The following is a 13519-nucleotide window of genomic DNA, read 5'->3' on the forward strand; positions in this document are numbered from 1 at the left end:
GGGAAGAAGGCAATTTATAAAAGAGAAGCATGATCTCTAATCAAGGCACGTGCTCAGCTGCAGGAAGAACAAATGAAAGTTGAGGTTCTTGACAAAGATTCTCTGAAAGTGAGCCATGCATACAGACTGCTTGTGGAGCCCCCACTTGGGCCTTTTCCTTTAAGTGACCTCATTCTTTGGGAAGGTTTCTCAACACTGTCTGCCTCCATCAAACCCCTGGAGAAATTAAAGCATTGCTGTCTGGCCCCCACTAGCACCAAAGATGAGGAGCGAGGCCCACGCTTTGGTATAAAACATTTCCCAGAGACCTGACCAGTGTGGCTCAGTTGGTTGGAACATCGTCCCATACACCAAAGGGTCATGGGTTTGATTCCTGATCAGGGCACATGGCCAGGTTTTGGGTTTGATTCCCAGTTGGGGTGAGTACAGGAGATAACTGATGTTTCTCTCTCTCTCTCTCTCTCTCTCTCTCTCTCTCTCTCTCTCTCCCTCCCTCCCTCCCTCTTTCTCTCTCCTTAATAAACAATAAAGAAATATCCTCAGGCGAGGATTAAAAAATTTTTCCCAGATGAGCTTCACATGATTGTGGAGAACCTTTGCCTAAAACCTTCCTTTCTCATAAACTGAGGTTACAGCTAAAGTCTTCCAATGCACTATCCACGGTGTGCCTAGTCTAACCTGGAGTCCACCATGTGCCTAGTCTAACCTGAGAAGCAAGCGCTGTAACTGTAAAATACATACAAGCAAACCCTATATGCTTCATATGCATAAAAGGAATGTACACTAGCACATTAATAATATTTATAGTGTTACATGTTGAAATTATACTCTGAATATATTGGGTTAAATAAAATAGGTCATTAACAACACTTACTTCTTTTTACTATTTTATTTTTGTTTTTTAGTAAAAAAAAAGACTTTCTTTTTAATTAAATATATTAGGGTGCATTGGTTAATAAGACGAAAAAAATAAGAACCATATGATTTCACTCACATGTGGGATATAAAACTGAAAGCAACAAATGAACAAACAAGAAAACCAAGTATACAAAAACTCATGGACACAGACAACAGCGTTGTGGTTACCAGAGGGAAAGGGGTTGGAGGGGTGGTAAAGGAAAAAAGGGGGTCAAATATATGGTGATGGAAGAAGATTGGACTCTTTTTACTTTTTTAGTATGTCTAATAAAATTGAAGGGGTCTTGCATTATATTCACTTTGAAAGTACTGATCTAAAGCACAGAAAAATATCCCTAAATTGTCCATTAAATCACCTGTAAGACACACACTCTTCCTCATATAGTAATTCTTTGGCTCAAAGAGCAAGAGGGCCTGTTGCAGCTGTCTGCATTCTTTCACCTATAGGGTAGCTAGAAGATCCCTGGGGCAAATAAGGAAGGGGTGGAAATGATAGTGTTTGCTTGTCAACCAGGGGTGCACACTCAGGTTAAAGTTCACTTGAATACATATCAATAGTTCATAAACTCGTTCTGTAAAGACTAAATGAGCATGATGTGGGTTGAGGCAGCAGTCAAGTAAATAGGACAGGAGATGGCTCTCCTTGGCAGCACATCGCAAGGGGTGGGCTTACACACCTGACCTTCTTCAATGGTCGGGGCGGGTCTAGAAGACAAGCAGGCATATCTTCAAAGGTTTCCACTTGGGAACCTTCCTCCCCACCGGCCACCCACCATCATCTTTCTCCTGGGCCAATGAACACCAGAGTATTGTTGCATGTACTGGTGGGCTGAATCCATCCCTGCTTGAGTCCCTACTACCCATTTTTCACTAAGCATCCTCAGGGATCCTTTTAAGTCTTATGTCAGATTAAGTCACTTCTCTGCTCTCACTTCTCTGCTCAAAATCCTCCAGTGGCTTCTCGCGTCACTCTTAATCAAACACAAAAGCCTTATGGTGAGACACAACAGGCCCTCATGAGCTCACCCCAGTTCCCTTTCCATCTCCCTCCCATTGCTCACTCAATTCAAGGCACACTTTGTCCCCAAACACATCGAGGACACTCCTGCCTCAGGAGCTGGCACCTACGATGCCTTTGCCTAAACACTCTTCCTGCCGTTCTGTGCCTGGCCCCACCCCTGCCTTCCTGCAGATCTCTTCCTGCAGACCAGGGCGGCCCTCCCTAACTTCTGATCTCCATTGAACTCCTGTGACCCTGCCGATCTGTCGTCTCAGAGCACTCTCACATCTGCTTGGGAGCATGTCTGTCTTTATCTCATGTGTCTCCCACTAGAACATAAGGGCCATGTCTCTCGTGATCCTTTCTGTGTCCCTACCTTCCAGAAGAGTAGGAGGCACATAGACACAGATAAATAATTGTGAACTGCCTATGAGTGAATGAATATCACCTATGGGAAAACAGACCCGGAGAGGTTTAAATGATTTGTCCAAGATCATGTAATTTGAAACAGCCTTACGACTCTAGGTTTAATTAATCTAAGGTAAATGGAAAGATTAATGGTCCGTAAATAATTGCACCTTTTGCGCATATCCACACCTCTTAGTTCCATGTACAGATTGCACAAATTATCTGCAGACAATTCAACAAACTGCATAGTAAATGCTTCAGCAAATATATTTTCAAACGTTAAATGTAGGAACATTTTGTGACAGTCCAGTCACGTACAGCAGTGTAGGGTACTGGTCTCCAAGAGTAATCTACCATCTTTCTAGAAAATGGAATAGTTTCTTAGATGCTTACAGTTTGAGAACAGGGAAAAGTACACATTTGCCAACGCATTCCAGAGAAGACTGAGGGACTGTTTTCTCTTTTACTCTCCTGCCAGAATGAGATATTCGTTTTTTCTGAGCCAGCACATTAATTATTTAGAACTGGTCACTGTTTCTATGAGGTCTAAGGTTGGTGCATCTCAAGGTCAATTAAAAACTTATCTGGTGGTAATAACCAGTTTACTCTTAAATACCTCAATGCTATATTTCTTCTGGGTTGCATTCATTTCTTTGTTTCTTTATAACCAATATAAAATTCCTCAAAATTGTGATCTGCCTTATCATCCACTTTCCAGAAAACTTGTGGTGGCTAGCCTCCAATACGGTCCTCAGTGGTCCCCGCTTTCTAGTGTGTCACACCCTCTGACCTTAAATAGGGCTGAGTAGGATGCTTCAGAAAAGACAGTGACGGACTTCAGTCAGGGCTGTTGACCTGCCCCTGGTTCCGCCGCATCTCTCCGGTTGTCCTCCTGCTCAGCCCCACAATGCTGGTGGACCTCAGCCAGTGGTCCTGGCCCTTGAGCCTGCAGGAAGTGGACGAGAGGCCAAAGCACCCGCTGCAGGTCAAATACTCTGGGGCGGAGGTCGATGAGCTGGGCAAAGTGCTGACGCCCACCCAGGTTAAGAACTGGCCCAATGGTATTTCATGGGACGGCCTGGATCCAAGTAAACTCTACACCCTGGTCTTGACAGACCCAGATGCTCCACGCAGAAAGGACCCCAAATGTAGGGAATGGCACCATTTCCTGGTGGTCAACATGAAGGGCAACGATATCAGCAGTGGCACCATCCTCTCTGACTGTGTGGACTTGGGGCCTCCTAAGGGCCTTCACCGCTATGTCTGGCTGGTTCGGGCAGGCCAAGCCACCAAATGGGACAAGCCCATTCTCAGCAGCCCATCTGGAGACCACCGTGGCAAACTCAAGATGGCATCTTTCCCCAAAGAAGTACGACCTCAGGTCCCCAGTGGCCGGCACGTGTTACCAGGCGGAACGGAATGACTCTATGAGCAGCTGGCTGGGAAGTAGGGGAAAACCAGGAGACAGACATGGCCCCGGGGGGCCCAAGGAGTGTTCTCAAGGTCAGTGATGCATGTTGATTTCCCCCCTTCCCTGTTCCCACTCTCACAGGCGAGACCTGAGCAGACAGAGGTGTAGGGTGACTTTTCCTTCTGCCTGTCCTTTATCATTGTACAGGGTCACACACCCTGGATTTGTGTTGATCAAATTTAAACTCCATTTTGGGGCCTATTTCAGTACTATGATGTAGTCATCAGCTTGTTGATATAAGAATAACAACCGGGTCTGGAGAGTCCCTTTGCTGTTGAGCTGCAGGGCTGGGTGAGAGGCTCTCTGAAATGTGTTAGTCTGTGCCTGTTAAATTTATCACTCCTCATTGGAGTAACAAAAGCCAGTCTGGAGTTGCTAAATGTTGTGTTAATTCTGCTGTTTTCTTATAGTTGAATAAAAATAAAAACATTGTGTGGACAAAAAACAAAAACAGTGAAGTCCCAAGCTAAGTCATGAGAAATGTCATGACTACCATTTTACTTTCTTGGATCACTTGCTCTGGGGGAAGCCAGCTGTAATATCACAAGAAAAGGTAAGTAGCCTGTAGAGAGCTCCTCTTGTTGAGGAACTGGGGCCTCCTGCCAACAACCGGCAATACGTGAAGAAGCCTTCTGGGAAGTGGATCCCCAGCCCCAGTCGAGCCTTCCGATGACACAGCCCCAGCTGATATCTTGAGTGCAACCTCAACAGAGACCCTGAGCTAGATCCCCCAGTCCAGCCGCTCCTGAATTCCTGAGTCAAGAGACCATGTGAGATAAAAAACGTTTGTTGCTGTTTTCAGCTACAGCTTTGGAGAAATTTTTAGGTAGCAGTAGATAACCAATACCCAGTAAGAATCTTAAAAAAGAGGCACATGCCGTCACTCCCTATTTGACATGGGCCACATTCTTGTTGCTAAGTACAAAGTAGCTACAATCCCCACAGTCTTTATGCAGATTTTTTTCAGCATTTCAAGACAGCCAAACCAAAAACTATAGGCTTGACCAACAGTTGAAAGTTGAGCTTGGCTTTGCTGCTGTGTTGCTTCCCAAGCATAGTTTGAATAAAATAAATCATTCTCTGGGCTGGTTTATTTAATAATCTATAAAAACCTAGAAGCCAAAAGTCAATGTTTCACTAAGCCTAAATGTTAACCCAGAGTCCACTTTCATTTACACACATGAATTAGCTCTCTTTTTCCTAGATAACTTTGACCTTTGTGGCAGTTCTATTCTTGGATTCTGAAAGGAATAATTTTCTTTGGTGTGATTCCTTTTTTAAGTCTTCAAATTGTAAGACATTAAAATTATACTCTATTGGAAGAACAAGCATGGTTCATACCTGATTACATTTTCTTAGCTGTGAACAAAGGATCAAAGCTAATTTGTCAGAGTGGATCTGTGTTGATGGATATATGCATTTTCTCTTGGGGGAAAAATGTGCTACAGAACTAGAAATTAATTGGGTTAATATGTTCCTTTTGACAAATTCTTTATTTATGTCTGTCTAAACAGGTGTTAAAAATCAAAAGCAGAAATTCAACTGTCATCATTCTCAGAAAAATCTAATAAAACTTGTGTCTATAAAATCAACTTCATGTAAGTTAAAATGTGCATTTGCATCCCATCAAATTTAATATATAATGAAGTCAAGAGTCTACAAACAGGGAAAATTATATAATTCAGATATTTTAAATCTAAAAATTTACCATTCCCAAAACATCTTTTTAAAAATATTATATTTAATTTCAGCTTTTAGAGCCAAGCCTTGTTTTAATGCAATTAATTTCTGCTTTCAAATTCTCTTCTTTTATGCTCTCTTTTCAAATCCTTTGTTTAGGGTTGGCCTGGAAATATTGTTCCCAAATATGAAATTCCTATCCCTTGTCCCATATCCCCTTTGAGTTTTCAACAAAGTGTAACCCCTTTTAGAAACCTTTTGATAACTATTATTGTCCAAAACAATGTATCCTAATACTCAAAAGCTATAATTCTGAAAAAGATGTATTTGTTCACAACTGTGTCCCTGGGCCCAGTATAATGCCTGACACAATTAGGCAAGAAAAAGAAGGAAAAAAGAGGCAACCAATCTATAAATAAATAAATAAATAAATAAATAAATAAAATTGTCTGTTTGCAGATAACATCTTATATACAGAATATTTTAAACTTTCCAGCAAAAACTGATAAAGCTAATAGAAAAATTTAGTAAAGTTGCAAGATACAAAATCAAAATATAGAAATCAGATGTGTTTCTATACAAACAATGAAATGTCTAAAAAAATAAATAAAACAATTCTATTTCCAATAGCCTAAAAAATAAAATATTTAAAAATAAATTTAACCAACAAGGTAAAAGAGCTATACACTGATAACTATAAGAGTTTAATTAAAAAATTGAAGAAGTCACAAATGGAAAAATATCCTGTGTTCATGGATTTAAAAAATTAATATTGTTTCAGTGTCCATACTACTCAAAGCCATCTGTAGATTTATTAAAATTCTTATCAATAGTCCCAAAGCATTTCCACAGAAATAGAAAAAAAAATCCTAAAATTCCTATGGAACTACAAAAGACCCCAAATACCAAAAACAATCCTAAGAAAAAAGAACAAGGCTGGGGGCATCACAAGTTCTGATTTCAAACTATATTACAAAACTATAGTAATCAATACAGTACGGTGGTGGCATAAAAACTGACACATAGGCCAATAGGATTGAATCAAGGGCTCAGAAATAAACTCACACATATACAATCAACTAATATTTGACAAGGGAACCAAGAACATTCAATGGGGCAAGGGTATCTCTCTAATAAATGATGGTGTTGGGAAAACTGTATAATTTCATGTAGAAAAATGAAATTGGACCCATATCTTACACCACTCACAAAAATATACTCAAAATGAAATAAAGACTCAAACATAGACCTGAAGCATAGAACTTCTAGAAGAAAACACAGGAAAAATAAGCTCCTTGACATTGGTATTGGCAACGTTTTTTTAATATGACATCAAAAGCACAAGCAACAAAAGCAAAAATAAACAAGTGGGACAACACCAAACTGAAAAGCTTCTGCACAGCACAAGCAACAATCAACAAAATGAAAAAAGCAACTGTGGAGTGGGAAAAAATATGTGCAGGGATAAGGGGTTAATATCTTAAATACATAAGGAGCTTATCCAACTGAGTAGCAAAAAAAAAAAAAAAAAAAGCAAACAATGCAATTTTAAAATGGGCAGAGCACCTGGAGAGACATTTTTCAAAGAATGCACACAAACAGCCAACAAGCACATGAAAAGATGCTCAACATCTCTGCTCAGTGGGGAAATGCAAACTAAAACCACAATGAGATGTCACCTCAAGTCTGTTGAAGTGGCTGTTATCAAAAGGACAAGGGATAACAAGTGTTGACGAGGATGTGGAGAAACGGGAACCCTTGGGCACTGCCGGTGGGAATGTCACATTTTACAGCCACTATGAAAACCAGTGTATATCTGGGTATATATCCAAAGGAAATGTAACCAAATCAGGATTCCGAAGAGATAGCTGCACTCCTCTATTCTTTGAAGCATTATTCACAATAGCCAAGATATGGAAACAATCTAAGCCGGCCAACAGATAAATGGATAAAGCTGTGGGGATATGTATATGTATATGTGTAAATAATGAAATATTATTTAGCCATGAGGGGTATAAAGGGGAAATCCTGCCATTTGCAACAGTAGGGATGGACTTTGAGGGCATTATGCTAAGTGAAATAAATCAGACAGAGAAAGACAAATACTGTAGGATAGCACTTATAGGAATCTTAAAAAGCCAAACTCATAGAAACAGAGTAAAATGGCGGTTGCCAGGGGCTTGGGGTAGGGAAAATGAATAGATGTTGGTCAAACTCCCACTTATAAGATGACTGAGTTCTGGGGATATAACGTACAGCATGGTGACTATAGTTAGCAATGCTGTAGTATATATTTGAAAGCTGCTAAGTGAGCAGATCTTAACTGTTCTCAGCACATACACACAGACACACACACACACACATACACACCACGATCATTATGTGAAGTGATGGAGATGTTAACTATTTCTATTGTGGTAATTAGTTAGCAATACATGTGTCAAATCATCATGTTGTATACCTTATATTTACACAAGTTTATACGTCAATCATATCTCAATGACAGTGGGAACACAAATGCTTTACTTTGGGAGTTTTCTGACAAATTCAAGAAAAAGAAGTGAGTGGTGGGCTGGGGCAGAGTAAGAAGAGGGAAGGTGCTAGAAATAAGGTCAGGGAGATAGGAAGGATGCACATCATAAGGATTTGGTGGCCAGGCTAAGGCGTTAGCATTTATTCTGAGTCTGACAGCAAGCCAAATGTTTCCATAAACCTTGCATGTTATGCTGAGGCATTGTCAAGAAAAGTGCAAGATTTTAAAGTAGAAACCAAAACGAACAGTCTACAGTATGTGGGTTATCGCCATCTTTTGTTGTCTTTGAGCTAAACATTGAAAGTAATGTAAATGATTCTTGCCCACAGAAATGTCCATGGTGTCTGGTGGCATGCAATCATAACTGCCCTGTGGATACTGATCACTTCTGTATCTATCAAGCAATTTCATTTCAGCATTTCTGATGGGATATATAGTTGTCCATTCTTTGGATTCTCCTTTGAATGAGTGGTAATGTCTTTGTTCCATCATTAATTAATAAGAGCAATAAAACATTTGTCCATCTTCATTTTTTCCTTGTATGAAAATGAAGATTTTTGTCTTTTCAAAACATTATTCTTTAACCGCATAAACACCCTCCACGATAGGATCATATGCTACCAAACAAACATTCAGCCTGTCACCCAATTTCAACTTCCACCTTTTCGAGTTAATTCCACCAATCACCACAGCCACATAGCTGATCCTATAACCCAGCACACCAACAACCCAGACAGCAATTGCTAATCTGCTATTTGTTAAGCATAAATTACAGAACTAAGGCACCACCGTTCTACAGCGTTCTCTTTACAGAAAACGTTTATGCCTACGTACCACACTTCGTCATGTCTCACAACCTACACCGGAGACCACACGGCACCCTCCTTTCCCCCCTCTCTCTCCTAAGGGAAACGCATACCTACATCTACCAGAAGGTAGGTGGGAGAGAGTCGTGTAGAAGTTGTTTACAAACACTCGTTTTCTTTTCTTACTTTTCAGAAGGAAAAAAGATGAATAAAATATGCTTAGTACATGTTGATAATTAGATTCCACCTCTCAGTTTTGTCATCACCTGACCTTGTATCTCTGCTTGGCAGCCACCCCTGAACAGCATCTGCAAAATGTAAATTACCCTTCTCAGCAAGGATTATGATTTCAAGTCTTACCTTTTTAGAGATGACTTCAGAGGCACCTAGACATGCAGCAGATGTTGGCTTAGCCCCCAGAGACATTAAAATTCCCATGGTAACTTCTTTTAAAATATTTTTTTTTATTTCAGAAAGGAAGGGAGAGGGAGAGAGAGAGATAGAAACATCAGTGATGAGAGAGAATCATGGATTGGCTGTCTCTTGCATGCCCCTACTGGGGATCGAGCCAACAACCTGGGCATATGCTCTGACCAGGAGTCTAACCATCACCTCCTGGTTCATACGTCAATGCTCAACCACTGAGCCACTATGGCTGGGCTCCCATGTAACTTTTTAACGTGTTTTGCAAGTACAGTGTCTTTGCTAGAATTTCTGAAGATAGTAGGTTAGCTCTAGCTGGTTTGGCTCAGTGGATAGAGCGTTGGCCCATGGACTGAAGGGTCCCAGGTTCGTTTCTGGTCAAGAGCACGTACCTTGGTTGCAGGTTCCCTGGCCCTGCCAGAATATGTGCAGGAGGCAACCAATTGATGTGTCTCTCTCACATTGATATTTTTCTCTGTCTCCCCCTCTCCCTTCCATTTTCTCTAAAAATCAATAGAAAAATGTCCTTAGGTGATGATTAACAACAAAAAATAAAGTAGCTTATAGTTCATTTGCAAACCAATTTATTAAAAATAAACCTATTTATTAAAAACTAGAGGCCTGGTGCATGAATTCATGCATGGGTGGGGTCTGGCCAGCCCGCTCTGATGGGGGTCGATTGGCCTTGGGGAGGTGCCATGGAAGGTCAGCTGGCTGATCCCACCCACGATTGCCCCCCACCCTGATCAGGGGTGAGGCTGACCAGGGGGAGGGGAAGCAGGAGGTTGTGGGGGGTCCAGTTGGGGCCCCGATCAGGTTGGTTGGCCACCACAGTGCTTGCCATAGCGACTGGTCATTCTGGTCGTTCCGTCATTCCAGTCACTTGGCTTTTATATATATAGATATTCAGCCAGAAAAAGCATGAATCACAGTTGGTCCATCTGCTCTCCTGGGTCCTCAGGAAAATCTTTAAGACTTTCTCCTGAATCATGTCACCATAGGTTCCTGTAGTGTGATGTCACCTCCTTCAATTGTTTCCTCCCTTGACCTCTACCCCAACCCCAAATTGCTATACTGAATTGGATTTATGATGTCATAGTCTCTTGTTTTATAAGAACTACTGGTATTTACATGAAATTTTCTGTATTCTCTTCCTATAAAAGAGATGTAAAAATTCCTGAGTATTGGGTAATTTTTATTTTAAGGTAAGTAATTTGTTTCCATTTTCTCATTACCTGCTGGAAGCTCCAAGCCAAATGTGTACCTCAGCGACAAGTTTGAATAAATGTACAGATCAATAATAATTGAATAAGTGTATAGATCAGTATGTTCTACGATCTTTTGCTTCTTTTTTTCTTGGCTTAGCCTTCACCACAGACTTTTAGGTTTTGCTATCTTCTATTTTTGTTCACCCTTATACCTTGAATCTTTTCTGTAATATGACAACGTCTAAGGAAAACAGGGAGGGAGGGAGTTAAAATATTTTTTAAACTGACAAATTCACAAGGTTAAGTAATAACCTTCATTTTGCTTGCATTACATAATCCTGCAAAGCCTATAATATTACAGTATTTTAAATATAAATGAAAGATTTTTTCTATTATTTAAATTAAAATTTCAGGTGGATTTTTTAAAATATATTTTTTTATTGATTTCAGAGAGAGAAAGGAAAAGGGAGAGATAGAAACATTGACAATGCGAGAGAATCATTGATGGGCTGCCTCCTGCACACCCCCTACTGGGGATGGAGCCCACAACGCAGGCATGTTCCCTGACTGGGAAGTGAACCATGACCTCCTGGTTCATAGATCAGCACTCAACCACTGAGCACACCGGCCAGGCTCAGGTGGATTTTTTTAATGGTAAAAATATACATTCCAGCAGCACATATACAACACTTTTTTCCTGGAAATTTTACTTTTCAAACTGAATTAGATAACTGATGTGTTTAAAATTACTGGAGCAGGTTATGTGCTGGGAAAATGTACCAATAAGAACACTTGAGGGCAAGAAAGAGAAATCTGGTTCAAAATGACCCAAGCAAAAACTGGAATATGTTGGCTCATGCAGTAAGCAACAGTAAGCTCCAGCCATGGCTATATCCAGAGGCTTAAGTTACATCATCTAGTCTCACCTATATTAGCTTCATTCTCAAGAAGACTCTTTCTGTCTAGAAATAATAACTTTGTCAGAAGTTCCAGGTTTATATCTTACCCACTATTTTAATAACCCCACTCCAGAACTCCAAATACTAATATTAGAACACATTTATTGAATCCTCATAAATCAAAGTAACTCTGACAGAGAAAGCAATTGTCTTAATGTCATCAAACACTGTCTCATGAATGTTAAATGAACATAATTTAGCAGATTATCAGACCAAAAAAAGCATCTATAACTTATTTTCCAAAATAGAAATGTTGATGGAGAAGAGGCATCTTTTGGTAAATCAAATACTGAAGTTCCTCACAGATTAGCTAAAAGTTCTTTTTTCTCTGATTCAGTTTCACTCAACCTCCAGGCATTTAGCTACACAGCCATTCTTTTATTGTTCTTATACTTCCAAGTCACTGAGCCAAAGCCCATGATGAATGACTGTTCCATGACTTCCTGACTTCAATTTTTTGTAGATTAACAATACTCAATTTATGGTTAATATACCTAAAATATCATAGGAAAGCACAACAGTGGAAGGAGACCCAATGACTTCTCACAATAAATGAGGTGAAAAAAATTGGCAAGTTTATGAGGTCTTGGCTAGGAGGTATTTGGCTCCGAGTAGGAATCATAACCACCAGGCTAATCAGGCTGATCATAGTGATGTATTTATAGCATCAAGATTGATTTCAACTCACAGAACAAAATCTGGGAAAGGCACATTGCCCCTGACAACCATTTATAGTGTTCACTCTTGCTGGCTACCTATGGAAGAAAAAAAAGATTGATGTGAGTGGATACATACATACTCACAGATTACATCTATATCTATACTGATTCCATTTTTTCTTGGCATTGAGGTAAAAATGGTAGATTGGAAGGAGTGCAGGAAAGGATCTATACCCATGTATTCTCTGAATTTTTATCCCACTTCCCAAATCTGATCAAGCCAGCTTCTTGCAGAGACCCCAGAAAAAAAAAATTCTTATTTTGGGAAATATGAAGTGAGGGGAAGAGAAAGGAGAGAGAATGCACACACCAACTGTGGCTCATAGGAGTCATGTGTGTCTAGATCATTGATCTCCCAAGACTAGAACAAGAACAACAAATATTCAGGAGGCTCTCAACCTTCCCAGACATTGCTCAGTAGTGTTTCCTATTAAGTATCCCATCATTAGACACAGTCATTAGATTTCGTAATTAGTATTTTAAAATGCCTAACTAGGTGACAAATTACCCAGCTCAAGCACATTTGTAACCATATTAACTATTTAGACACAAACTGAAGCAGATGGGGACAGCTACTAGTAAATACTGTCCTCATACAAGATTTTAGATGAGATCTGCATGGTCCAACTGTAATGAATCAACCTCAGTATTTACATTGAAAATAAGAAATGTTTGCCAACACAAATACCAATTTATACTGTCCTGGAATTTACAAACTATAACAATTTAGTCACTAAAACATATGACCAAAATTAGTTACTTAAGAGGTAGACGCTAAGGAGAAAACATTTCAAAATTCTAACTCTGGCTAAGGCAACAGAATCATAGACCTATAGAGGTCTTGTAGTCCAGTCATTATTTTGATGCATAAATTCCTCTACAGTTTCCCAGATCAGCACTTTAGGAGGTTGGGCGTGGGAAGTGAGTAATTGTGTTATGTATGGGGTGTGTGGATTGGGAAGACCGAAGGAGAAGACCTTATACTTAAGTTGGGAAAGCTTTGTGACGCACAGATACATGGATTGTTCTACTGCTCAACTCCCCAGGGCCTTTCAAAGGATAATATTGTGCAAATCTCAAAGAAGGACCAAGGTATCAAGTATTTTCAGACTAGGTTGGACATGAGAACCTTCTGTTGGAGCTGCTGGTTCACTTTCTTCTACTGGAATGAGTGTTCTTTGGAACACATTTTGCGAAATGATCCTTCACTGTGCCCAATAAGAGGAAACAGGTTAGGACTATTAAAATATGATACATGGTTAGCTGTCATAGAAACATCCAAGGTGCCCTAAAAATGAGGTGTCAATTTATAGTCCCACCACCACGGTATAAGACCACCTGCTTTGCAATCCCTCATTGACATGACAATTGCCCAACCTCCATGAGAGTAAATT

At 40.0% G+C, this 13519-nt stretch overlaps 1 pseudogene across 1 annotated transcript; it reads left to right on the forward strand.

Moving 5' to 3' along the window:
- Nucleotides 1–3233: 3233 nt before the first annotated feature.
- LOC308523667 (phosphatidylethanolamine-binding protein 1-like) lies at nucleotides 3234–3837 on the forward strand (annotated as a pseudogene). The gene has a single exon. The product of its transcript is annotated as a phosphatidylethanolamine-binding protein 1-like (transcript).
- The last annotated feature ends 9682 nt before the right edge of the window (nucleotides 3838–13519 follow it).

This window comes from Myotis nattereri (genome assembly GCF_964212035.1).
Source record: "Myotis nattereri genome assembly, chromosome: 8".
NCBI lineage: Eukaryota > Metazoa > Chordata > Mammalia > Chiroptera > Vespertilionidae > Myotis > Myotis nattereri.